Below are 13648 nucleotides of genomic sequence, written 5' to 3' on the forward strand. Positions count from 1 at the left end.
ACAAGCCCAAGGATGGAAAAGTACCCAATCCTGGTCTGAGCACTGGTGTCAGGACTGGAAAAAATGACAGGCTAGAATACTCAAGATACAGAAACATTCCTTTAATGGTGTTGGGTCAGGTTCAGGGAGAGGATGAACTCCCTCTTGTACAAGGAAGTAGAAGTCCACAAAAACTGACAGGCCAAAAAAGAGCCATAAAGATGTTAGCGTGGACTATTGAGATAAAAGAAGAAATTATGTACTGTTGCTATTATGCAAGAAACCCAGAATTTCCGTAAAGAAGATATTCAAAAAGATTAAGAGAGAAATTAGAAGAAAAAAAATACTTGCACAAGAAATCCTGTCAAAAGCTTCAAAGGCAAATTTGCATTCATTAATACAACAGAGTATATGAAAACATTTACACAGACCAAGAAACCTTGGGCTGGTTGAAAAAAAAATGACAGAGGAAGTACAAAAATATAAAGAACAATATCTAGAGATGCATAAAAGGTATAAAAAAGAAACATGGACATGAGAAACGCAAGAAAGAAATAAGATCTAATATGGTGCAATGTTTACGCAAAGGAGAAAGCCAAACTAATCAATACAAAAAGCAGCTCCAAAGAAATACAAGCAAAGTCAACCAGATATGAAAAATTTCACAATACAAAAAATAATATCAGAACATGGGAATGTAAAGCAGAAAATTAGTACAGCAGAATTAAAAAACAGAAGCTGAAGTTATGGAATGTCTGTGAAGTTAATGATTTAGTGTAGAAAGTCTAACAAAGGTTATGCCACAGCATGATGGAACAATGAGTCTCCAAAGTAAGTAGAAACAGGTGGAGCAGGTGTCACCTGGAGAAGAAATATGGGCACTGGAAAAAAAAGAGATTTAATATGGTGCAATATTTATGCAAAGAAGAAAGCAAAACTAATCAATACAAAAAGCAACACCAAAGATATCTGTAGAGAAAATAGAGGCAAAGGCAACCAGGTATCGGAAAATTTCACAATATAAAAAACTAAGAAAACAAAGGAGGAAACTAGAAAAGAGGATTAGTAATGGAGAACTTAAAGAAAAAGAAACTGAAGTTATGGATTACCAGTGAAGTGAAAGATTTAGTGTAGAAAATCCAACTCTGGTAACACCACAGCATGATGGAACAATGATTCCTCAAATAAAGAAGAAACTGGTGGCACAGGAAGCATCTGATCGGTTGCCACATGATGATACTCTGGAGTCTTCAGTAGGAAACCAATACAGAAGTTCAACTGGAGTCACATAGCAAAGGAAGTTGCAGGAAACAATTGAAACTCTGACAGTTAATGTCGTGGAGTGAAAGATGACGGAGTTCCCACATGAAAAGACCAATGGATGATCCAGGATGCAGCTCTAGAGAGTATGTCAGAGCAACATGTTCTGGAACTTTTTGTAGAATTCCCACAAAAAACAGAGAACAAAGAATGTAACCCAGGTTAAAAAAATGATCTACAAGAAGCGTTACTTGATTTTACAGAGATAAATAGACATATTAAGATCAATGAAAGAAATAGATTACAGAAAGTCAGTAAAATCCTAAATGTTAGAAATCAAATAAAACAAATGAACACAGTAACCAAGATTATTAACAGAAATTTATGTGACAATAAGAGAAGTAAATAGGCTATATTACTGTGCAGCTAAATTAATAACAGATACATTTTTACTATAAAAACAAAGGGCAGTAAAGGAAAGGAAGGGAAGAAATCAAATGCCATCATGGAAGCATCCAACAGAGACAACTACAAAGCAATTAAGACAAGTATCACTGTTAGATGAGTAAAGAAGAGGGAACAGATAAACAGAAGTACTTAGAAAGATAGATGTGACAGAACCAATGTGCAATATCAAAACAGACCAGGATCTATCATATACTATTGCAAATAATAAATTAAAGATATCAGCAAAGGCAGAAAAGATTAGAAGATATGCAGATAGATCTAAAGGAAAAGTACAAAATAAGCAATTCACTGATGACCCAAATGAGTTTTATAGACAATTGGGAAACAAAGCAAAAGGAATAGAAACATGACCAAAAAAAAAGTACAGAGACATTTTGGAGAAATATCTATGAAGATCCTGTAGAATGTAACAAAGATGCTGAATTAATAAAAGGGGTCTATATTAGACAATCAAACTTTCAAAAGTTGTGTGTCATATGGTCGACACCATATGATCGAACTTTTAAAAGTTCGAAAATCTAATAAAGAAATAAACTACACAAATAACCTACCTGAACGTTTAAAACCCCCCCGCATCACCCCCACTCTTTAAATATACCAACTCCGAGATCGCACTACAGTGCAGAAAAGGGAAATCTTCCCATTCCACGCTGTACGGAGATCTCCATTAAAACATTCGAACTTTCAAAAATTCGATCATATGGTGTCGACCATATGACAGTTGAACTTTTGAAAGTTCAATCATTCAATATAGACTCGAATAAAAGAAACATTAAGAAATCCAAATGTACAGGATATGAAATGGCATGAAGTAACAGCCAGAGAAAAAAAAAACACAATTAAGAAAAGGTCCTAACTGGAAAACCCCAGACCCAACCTAAATTCTGGATAAAAGAAGTAATATTTTTACAAACATTTCTCAGTAACTTCTGTTCTAACCAGCTACATTAACAAACTTCTTCTCAGACTTAAACCATGCAACTCATCCACCGAAAACCTGGCATCTTCCTTCCTAAAGACTGCACTAACTCCATAACATATCTTGTCTCCATCCTCATAAAGTGCTCATTCAGTGAATCTACCATTCCTACTCTTTGGAAAAAATTCTATACCTTACCTATCCACAAAGGTAGAAATTCTGTAGCATTCTCGAACTACCGACCCATTGCCATACTCTCTCCTCTCTCCAAAATTCTCAAGCAATGCATTCACAAATAAATCTCAGCTTATCTTACTCAAAAAAACCCGTTCACTCCTACCCAACATGGCTTCTGCTCCCATCACACCACCACTACTGCCCTTATATACTTTACTAACTCCATCCCTCTACCTAGAGACAGTGATAAACTAGTGTCATGCCTGTCTTTAGTCCTTTCAAAAGCCTTTGACACTATCTCTCACCCCATCCTCCTCTGCAAACTCTTGGAATTCAACCTCTCTTCAGCAAATATCTCATGGTTTCACAGCTATCTCACAGACAGAAATCTGTAAAATAGCTCCCTCCTCTATCTCCTTTTCTCCTCATCAAAATGAGCAAACCACAAGGCTCCGTTCTAGGCTCCCTCCTCTTCAACATCTTTACTAACCAATTATACACATCCTGTCCTCAGTCCTCCCTCATACAGTTTGCAGACAACTCCACAATAATTTTTATTGCTGATAACCCCTCCAAACTCCTAACTGTGACACAAACTTAGTTTAACCTCACTGAAACATGGCTTACTAACAGCTAAATCATATTTAACCCTAAAAAGACAAAACTTCTACTCTTCCACCCAAAATCCCTTAATCATCTTAAAACCTCATTTACCATCTCTTCCCTTAACAAAACTACTATCAAACCTAAAACCCACACTAAGCTCCTCTGAGCAGTAATAGATGATCAGCTTAAATTCAACCTTTATGTACTTCACTGTATCAAAAAACAAAACACCAAAGGTTTAGCTTACTCTATCCTAACAAAAGGTTCCTCACACATAACTCAAGGATCTCACTTGCCCAAGCATACCTTCTCCCCAAATTCTTCTACAGTTCACAAATACTAACCAACCTACAGTCCTCGCTACTTTCCAAACTTGAAACTACCTACAACAAAGTTGCTAGATTTGCAGCTAATCAGCCTTCCATCGAACCACTGTCATGCTCTCCAGACACTCAGCTGATGCAAATTTCCTAACCAACTCATATTCATGCAACTTCTTGTTATCCATTCTGTCTTGAACAAATCCTCTTCCTGCCCTAGCATCTCTTCTTTACTCTTCCTCTACAAGCCCCCTCGATCCCTCAGAAGTTCAGAGCAGGGTCTCTTACAGATCCACAAACCTAAAAATCTCCTACACAGAATCTCTACAGCTACTTTCCTGCTCTCTCATGGAACAAGCTTCCCAAAACTCTCAGAAACACCACCCACTTCTCTGAATTCAAGAAAACTTTCAAAAGTTACCTGTACAGCACCTAGACCTGTGACTGTAATCACCCAACTTGAACCCCTCCCTCTCTCCATTTCTATCATCACTTTTCCTCCCCTCCTTGCTGCTAAACTTTCCTACTAAAGGCTTTGTATTGCACAGTCTTCCTCTTGAAGTCAACCTTGTATATTTTTCACTACTGCTTAGTCACTAACTAATTACTAAACCTTTTACTTACATTAAATGGTTCTGTTGCTGATTATCCTTAGTTTACTGTTAATACATATGCTTAAACGTTTTTGTATATTTCTGCCTTGTTCTTACCTTAATCCAGTACTATTCTTGATTTATTGTACTGTGGAGCTTTATGGAAATTCTCTTAACTGTTTTTGCAGTTTTATTGTATATTGCATATTGTATATTTTTTACCGTATCTCATTTCATTTTTGCAATTTTTCTTGATTGTTACATCGTGGAGCTTTTCTCCCCAGGCCTCTGCTGAAAAAGGGCTTTTGCTCAGTCGGACTGACCCGGTCAACAAATGTCAAATAAATAAATACTTAGCCCCGAGTAAGAACTACTTATATGTGCATTCTGAACAGATACCAACATGGTTAATAACAGGAAAAACAATACTCCTCCTTTAGAGTGACCCTGCAAGCTATCCTAAAAACTATAGACCAATAACCTCCCTTCCAATATGTATAAACTATGTACTGGAATAGGATCATAGGAGGTTACTAGGCTAATGGCCCTGGAGCCCTTATAGGTCTAGTCAAGAGTTTATCCTCAAAACGAAACCTCAGTCAGCACCTGTCGCCCCTGTCAATTCAATGAGAGACACAGGTGGAACCCCTGGGACAAATTTGTGGTTTCCCATCTAGTCATCAAGGTTGCTCTTGAAGAGGGTTAGCGAGGTGCTCTGTTTGCCATATATGAGAAGTCTATTCCAGAAACGGGGCAGCCTCTGGGAGACAAATCTGTCTCTCCAGCAGGTTTTGTTGATGTCGCATATTAGATTCAGGATTTTCAAGTGGGTAATGCATAAGGAGTTAGACTTATGGATATGGTGCATTTCTAGTAGGGCAGGGTCCAAGACTGCCTTGTACACAAGACACAGATCACCCCTGAGCAATCTGTATGATACCGAATGGAGTTTGAGCCTGTCTATGTAGGACAGATTTTGGAGGCCATGGATTCTCTTTGTGAGGTATGTCAGTGGTGTTTCCAGTTGGTGTAGATGTTTGGAGAGGTACATACCAAATGGGGAGTTATACTCAATTATTGGTCTAATGAGGGAGGAGTATTGAGAGGTAATAACCACCTTTTTTCTGGATGCAATCCCTTTACTTTTGAGATGAACCAAGTAAAAGGCTTTTTTGACCACTACCGCTACATGATGGTTGAATGTGAGGATGTTATCAACCTGAGTGCCCAGGTCTCTCACTACAGGTTATGTGCTTAGGTGGTTGCTACTGATGTGGTAATCAGTAGGGGCTGTGTTTTTGCCGAGTGGTATGATGATAATTTTTTTTGCATTTAGCTTGAGGCCATGACTTTGGCACCAGTTATTAGTTGCTGTGAGACTCTCTTGCAGTATGTTAACATCATTTGGGGAGTCAATGACAGAACCTAACTTACAGTCATCTGCAAACTTCGTCAGCCACAGGCCTTTTGTCTTTGCCTGGACCACTGAGAAGTAGATGCCAAACAGTAGGGGTCCCAGGACAGATCCCTGGGGAACTCCACTAGTGACAGGTCTGCTATCAGAGGTGCAGACACCTATTTTGACTTTGAAGGTCCTGTCAGTGAGCCAGCTGGCCACCCACCTGTTGAGATAGGGATTTACGCCAACCTGTGTTAGCTTTTTGATGACGACCGAGTGGGGGATTATGTCAAAGGCCTTGGCCAGGTCAAGATAAGCTGTATGTACTGACTTTCCCTCATCCAGGGCCTTCATGACAGTGTCAGAGAAGTCAACCAGGCTGAACAGTCAAGGTCTGCCCATGACGAATTTGAAATGGGTGGGGTCAAGTGCTTGGAGATTGCCTATATCTGTGTTTATGAGATCCATGACTTTACAGAGGAGATTTGTCAAGCTAATGGGATGATAGTTTCCAGGGTCAGTAGTGGCACCACCTTTGTGCACGGTGATGACAATGGCAGTTCTCCACTCTGCTGGAATGAAGCCTGTACTTAGGCTGTGGTTAAATAGGGTACTCAATAGTGAAGCCAGTTCTTGCTGGAGATGGTGCAGGCTACAGCCTGGGATATTATCAGGTCCCATGAAAGCGGTGTTCTTTGCCTTGGATAGGGCCTTTAGCACTTGATCTATGGAACTGTGAGGTGTGGGACAAGTATCAGGGAAGTCAAAAGGGCCTTTAGGGGGATGGGGGGGTGAAGTTTGCACTGAACCTATCTGCTAGCAGGTTGGCTAAGTCAACAGGATCGGCGTAAGTGATACTGTTAAGTACTAATTCGGAACAAACCTAGGCTTTGCCATGGAGGTTCCTGACATAACTGAAGAAGGCTTTGTGGTTTCCCTTTGTTTTGGAGGCTAGTTTTGATTCATAATTGGCATTGGAGGCTTTCACTAGTGATCAAATTTGCTTGTTGAGTCTAAGGACGGAGTTTTTCCAATTTGGAATATGTTCCTTTTTAACCTTTGACAACAGTTTCTTCCTTTTGTTGTAAAGCCTGTTGATGGAGGATGTCCACCAAACAGGTTTGTGCTTTGTTGAGGAGCAGGTTTTATTTCTATTGGGTATGGCTGAGTTCATGCAGTTGTACAGGTGCCTGTATACTGCATTGGCGTACTATTCAGCATAGTTGTCTGCATTCACTGATGGGGGCAGTGGTGTGAAGCTACAGATACCCTCCCTTAGGAGGTTGTAGTCAGCTTTTGAGAAGTTTTTTAGCTTGATTATGATTGGTGGGGTTGGGTGGGACAGAAACTTTGAATGAGACAATCCGATTATCTGATCTCACCAGGAAGAACATGATATGGGAGCAGCACAGCAGTCACCTATGTTGGTGAGAACCAAGTCCAGAATGTTTTCTCCCCTTGTGGGGGATGAAACAAGCTGGTCTAGTGCATTAGAACTGATGAAGTCAAGGAATCGTGGAGTGAGTTCATTAGTGCAGGAATAGTTCACCCAGTCTATGTTGGGGTAGTTGAAGTCACCAAGGATCAGGGTGTTAGGGGGTACCTTAATGTAATCAAGTAGATCCAGGTAAGGGGAATGGTTATCCTGAGTCATGGATGGGGTTCTACAGCTGGCTATAACTTGGATGGGTATCTTGCTGACTCTCAGTTGTACCTGGAGTAGTTCCAGTGTATCATGCTGGCAAACCAGTCTGGAGGTGTGCCTGTCCTTAATGAAGATAGAGACTCCACCGCCTTTAGTCTTCCAAACATAATTTTAGGATCAGAGTGTTCGGAATGAGCTACAGCTTGGTAAAGTAGGGTGTTCTCTGCAGCCCTGAACCAGGTTTCCATGACCGCACAGACATCGGCATCTTCCAGTACAAGGAGAGCCTTCAGTGAGTGCATTTTCAGGTTAAGGCTCCTAGCATTAAAGCAGCATGACCTTCAATTTGCTTTTTGACAGATCTTCTATGTTGGAAGATTTGTCTCTGGGACACTGCCTAAAAAAGGCACAATGGGGGAGGCAAGAGTCTTGGCAAGGATCCAGAAACCCAGTGGTGACAGGTGAAGGCCATCTCTGGCAAAGCATCGAGGCCTGTCGGCCATGGTATCCCAGGCAGACAGATACTGGATCCCCTTGGAATGACACCAGAAACTAAGCCAAATGTTGAAGTCAATTGCTATTTTGTTGGTACTGTGGTATCGTTCTTGGTGAAGGTAAGATGCTGCTTAGAGCTAGGGTCATACCTGCCTAGGACACATACTCTGACAGCTCAATTACATCTCTCTTCATATAGTCCAGGGAGGTACATCTCAAGTCGTTTACACCAACATGAACAATGACAGAGTTGTACTTGTGCTTGTTGTGGATAGACTTAAGTGTGTGCGTGATATGGCGGATTCTGGCACCAGACAGACAACTGACCGTGACCTTCTCTTTGTCAAGCCTGTCACGAGGAACACTGGTGTGTCTCACAATTGAGTCACCAATGACTAGTGTGTCTGGTTTATTGTTATGTCTTGTGGGCTGTGATGGTTTGTTTTGCTTTATGGGCTGTGTTTGTGAGACACTGATGTGTTGTCTGGTGTGTTGTCTACTGTGTGTGATGTGTTTGTGAGTCTGTTTTGGAGATCTCTGCTGTATAGGTAAGTTTTTTATTGAGGACCTCTGCATAGGTGTGTGTGTGCTGTGCTTGGCTATGTGATGTGCGTAGTGTAGTGTTTGTGCTGGCAATCTCCTCTTTGCCAGGTGTACTGGCTGTGGAGCGAGAAAGCATGGCCTCCTGGTTACTGATGTACATGCATTTCTCGCAAGTAGAAGAAATATGTGCTAGGAGAAGAGGGTTTTCACTGAACATGAGGCAGTTGCTACACTGTCTCAGTATGCCCATGTCGACCATGCTGGCAGGAGAAACTGATGGAAATTGTCCAGATGTAGTGTTCTGAATGCTTGGGTGGACTTACGGAGAAAGGGTTTTGATAAGGGTTTGTCCACAAGAGTGTAGATCACAGGAACCTTGTTAAATGTAAATGAACTGGCCTGAAGCACAAGTGCTAAAACCAAAATAAGATGATAGAATAGCAAATAAATTCAATCAGGCTAGAAACAAGCAGTAATAAATGGACCATAATAAAAGCACTTGAACACTTAAGAGCACACAGCAAAAATAAGGTAATAAAGTAGGAAAAACACAATTACAGTAAAAGCAGCTGAATAAAGTATAATTTGTTTGTTTTTTTGTTTTGTTTTTTAAGTGAAGATGAAGGAAACAGAAGATAGTACAAGATTAAGGAACTAAGGCGGAAGTCCTACCCAAATGATCTCACTGTACTCAGATAAGTGGTCAAATGAGATGGGATTGGGAGGAGTGTCCAAAAATCAAACTAACAGCAGGGGTGGGCAATTCCATACCCACCATGTTTAAGACTACAACAACACTTGAGGGAGAGGGTGGGAAAAACAAACAGTGCAGACAAAATAGGACGCAAACTTCTTCTTCTTCTTTTGACTTTTTCCAGTTAGGGGTCGCCACAGCGGATCACCTGTCAGCTCATGAGTGGCAGTGGAGTTTTACAGTGCCAAAGTGCCAGCCCAGTGCCCAACCTTTCACAGAAGGCACACGCACGCACAGATTCACACTTAGGGCCAATTTGGAGTGTCCAATCCACCTACAGCATGTCTTTGGGATATGGGAGGAAACCGGGGCACCCGGAGAAAACCCATGCGACCACAGGGAGGACATGCAGACTCCGCACAGAAGGCACCCCAGCCAAGAATCGAATCAGAGAACCTCTTGCTGTGAGGTGGCAACGTTAACAGCTGCACCACCGTAGCCGACCACAAAATAGGACACAAACAACAAAGCAAATATGTAACTGCTGTACAGTACAAAAGAAGTGCAAAAAAATATATACTTGTCAGTTTATATATTAAATGGTTATACAATCCAACACGGAGATTAACTCTGCTTTATCATCTCTGCACAAATTCAGAGAAATGTAAGTCTTTGTAGGAGTACTGCACAGAGAATACACCTCAGGCTATCAGATAAAACAGAAGTGTTGACTAATAGCCATTGATCCCAACAGAGTTTAAAGTAATTTAGAAGAAAACTCAATTATAGCAGTAGAACAAAAGGGTAACAAAAGGAAGCCATATGGAATAAAGGATCATTTGTTGCTAAATAAAGTCATAAAGGAGAATTGTAAAAAGGGGAAGAATCTAAGTATGGAGTGGACAGATTACAAAAAAGCATTTGACAGCATCCCACATTCATAGATAAAGGAGTGCTTACAGATATATAACATACACCCTACATTGATCAATTTCATTACAGTGGCCATGAAACACTGGAAACCACTTTGCAGCTGAGCCACAATGAAGGACAAATTATTACCCAAGGGATAAAAATTCAAAGGGGGTATTCCAGGGTGACTCTATGTCACTGCTGTTCTTTTGTCTTGCCTTTAACCCATTAAGTTGTTTACATAACAAATTAGGTCATAGTTAAAATTTGGCTCCAGGAAAACAACTAAGTATAAAGCCTTCTGATCTTCTTTTTGTGTATGATTTAAAACTGTATAGCTCATCAGATAAGGAGCTGAAAGCACTAAGTGGTCAAAACTTTCTCAGATGATATAAGAATGTCATTTGGTCTTGATAAATCTGCAAAAGTAACATTTCAAGCAGGAAAACTGCAGCACCAAGAAAATATCAGTCTGGGACAGGAATGTGATATAAAGGAACTTTAGTATGAGGGAGTGTATAAATATTTGGGGACTGATGAAGGATTGACACTAAAACATGAACAAATGTGAACAAAACTCATTAAGGAATATTTTAAAAGACTAAAATTAATACTGAAAACAGCCCTGACATCTAGGAACAAAGTCCAAGCTATAAACCAATTTGCTTTTCCTGTATTAACTTACAGTTTTAGGCTGATTGACTGGCCCAAAAGGTATTGGATCTGTTGGACAGGAAAACAAGAAAAATGCTTCAAGCTTATCACGATATAGAAAAATCAGCATATATCAATATTATAAAGATCTGCAATCATAGGACTAAATATATATATATATATATATATATATATATATATATATATATATATGATGACTTCACCAGATCCAAACTACAAGTCTAAGATGACTTCCCTACTTCGTTTAGCAGAAGCATATCGGTCGGGGTCAAGAGGGAATGGAAATTAAACCAGAAGCAGATATAAATTAGGCAGTAACTGAATGTGCCAAAAATAAAAGAAAGAATATAAGGAGAAGGATAAGAAGGCAAGAAATGCAGAAAGGGCATAAATATAGATGCAAGTACAGAAAACTCCTGGAACAATCTCATCCCGATCAGGATCTGATGCAAAAATGGTTAAGGAGAGGTGAATTTAAACCAAAAGAAGAAAGGCTAACATTGGGTGCCCAGGATAGTGGACTACATACACATTGGTTTATAAAGTCCATTGAATGTGTGGGAGAAACAGACAAATGCAGGTTCTGTAAAACAGAATTGGAAACAGTCGCACATTTTGTTGCTGGGTGTGATTCATTATTGGCAGAAGGCCTGTATACTAATAATGTGCCAAGACTGTTGCATAGGGGATTGTGCAAGTATAACAATATTGAAGTGGCTGAAAACATTAGCCACAAAGCATTATAAAGAATAATGAAGTTTATATCACAAGGAATCACTCATAAGATCATAGGAAATTACTAAGCTAATGACCCTAGGGGCCTAACAAGCCTAGCCAAGTTCTACCCTTATTTCCATTATCAGCACCAATAATCCCTGTCCAAGAGAGACACAGGTGGAACCCCCAGTGTGAATTTACAGTTACCCATCCAATTATCCAGATAGCATTTGAACAAGACCAATGAGGTGCTCTGTTTGACATGATGGGAGTCAGTTCCAAAGATGTTTTAACCTCTGGGAGACAAATCTGTCCCTCCAGCGGGTTCTTTTAATGTCACATACCAGGTTAAGGTATTTACACTAAGTAACCTGTGTATCGTTTGAACTGCGGATATGCAGCATTTCCAATAAAGCATGGTCAAAGACTGCCTTATATGCAAGGCATAGATCACCTCTGAGTAGTCTGTATGAAACGGAATAAAGTGACAATCCACACAGGGCAGATGCTGAAGACCTTGAATTTTCCTTGGGAGGAACTTTTGTGGTCTCTACAATTGCTGCAGTGCTTGGAAAGGTAAAGACAAAAAGGGACACTGTACTCAATTTTGACCTGATGAGGGAAGAGTACAGAGAGGTTATAACTTATTTTTTTCTGTATGCAATACCCTTACATATGAGATGAGCAATATACTTAGGGTGTTGTTATCGATGTAGAAGTTAGCAGGAACTGAGCCTCATCCATCTCTAACATTGGCATATTTAATTCTTCCATAAAGATTTCCATTTGTATCTTTTCCTGATTTCCATATTCCAACTACTACTACTGTCACAATTCCAAATGTTACACTCTATCCTCTACAAACGAGCATCCTGTCCTGCACTCTCATCACTCATCTCAACCTATTCTCCACCTCGGACTCTTCGTACCTCTAATCAGCAATTACTTGACATCTATCAACCCAAAAAAGCAATAGGCAAACACTCCATTGCCCATGCTTGGAATAAACCCCCAATAGATATACATTCCATAATGCACCCATCTCACTTTAAAGAAAAAAAAATCAAACTTCATCTATTTAACTCCAAACTCTGTCCCTGTCAAGGCCCTATTTAACTCCCATTTCCCTCCTTTTCTCAACCCTATTCATAACACTCCCTCTACTAACAATGTACTCTACTTTTGGGTATACTTACTAAATAAGTCAAATACACTGTTGAAAAAAAGAAAAAACTCCTGCTGTAAATATGCAAATATTATTGTTAGTCTGCAAAAAATATGATGTCTTTGTTACAAGCTTGAGTGTGTTTTAACTTTGTGTAATTGACTTTCTAATTGAAATGATTTATTGTCAATACTTTCTCAGACGCTGTCCGGTTCGATTCTCAGCTAGAGCGTCTTCTGCATGGAGACATGCGTGAATGGGCGTACCTTCGTTGAAGGTTGTGCATCAGGGCTGGTAACTTGGCACGTAAAAATCAACTACCAATCATTAGCGGACCTGAGTTCAGCTGTGGCGACCCCTAACCGGTAAAAGCCGAAAGACACAAACAAACTTTCTCACTTAATTTTTTAAACTTCTGTGTAATATTGTTGGAGCTTTTCTCCTCGGGTCTCCACTGAAAATGGGCCACCAGCCCAGATGGACCAACCCAGTTAACAAATGTCAATAAATAAATATTTTTCTGCTTTATACAGACTTTCATAGAATTTCCCAAGCATTTTTAATACCGCTACATGATCCCTTGTTACCTTCTTGTTATAGGCTCCCTAAGCTTGGTGACGGCCCTTTCTACTTTCTGTTGCCTGAGTTGTCCTAAACGTTTTTGTGCTCGAGTGTCATTGTGATATGTTCTGGGCCAGTGATCAAGGAACTTCAATTGGCACCGCTCACTGACACTGGTGGGAAATGTTCACTGAGAAAAATAGACACACACACACACACACACACACACACACACACACACAGTATTTTCAGATGCAACCCTCTGAACCAAGTACAAATGTCCTTAAGAGCATACAGGGAATGCACACTAGAATTCCCAATTAAGACTCCCCACTGACGACTACAGAGATGAATCCTTAGCTGGGTGTTCCAAACCAAGTCCACCACCACCCTCTCTGTGAAATCAGTGCTCTCATTGTCCCTGTTCAAAGTAGCTGTCTCATACACACACTCTTTTGAGATTTGGATTTAGACACACACCCGGGAAAGGCTGGCACAGCTTACCTGCTCTGACACCTTC

The 13648-nt window shown here is 40.1% G+C and overlaps 1 protein-coding gene across 1 annotated transcript in view; it reads right to left on the reverse strand.

The window, feature by feature from the left end:
- The window catches only part of LOC122815150 (probable E3 ubiquitin-protein ligase HERC1), a 5886073-nt gene that overhangs the window by 1752214 nt on the left and 4120211 nt on the right, over positions 1-13648 (reverse strand). The window lies entirely within an intron of this gene.

Source organism: Protopterus annectens, chromosome 1.part1 (assembly GCF_019279795.1).
Source record: "Protopterus annectens isolate FY-2018-M chromosome 1.part1, PAN1.0, whole genome shotgun sequence".
NCBI classification, from domain to species: domain Eukaryota; kingdom Metazoa; phylum Chordata; order Ceratodontiformes; family Protopteridae; genus Protopterus; species Protopterus annectens.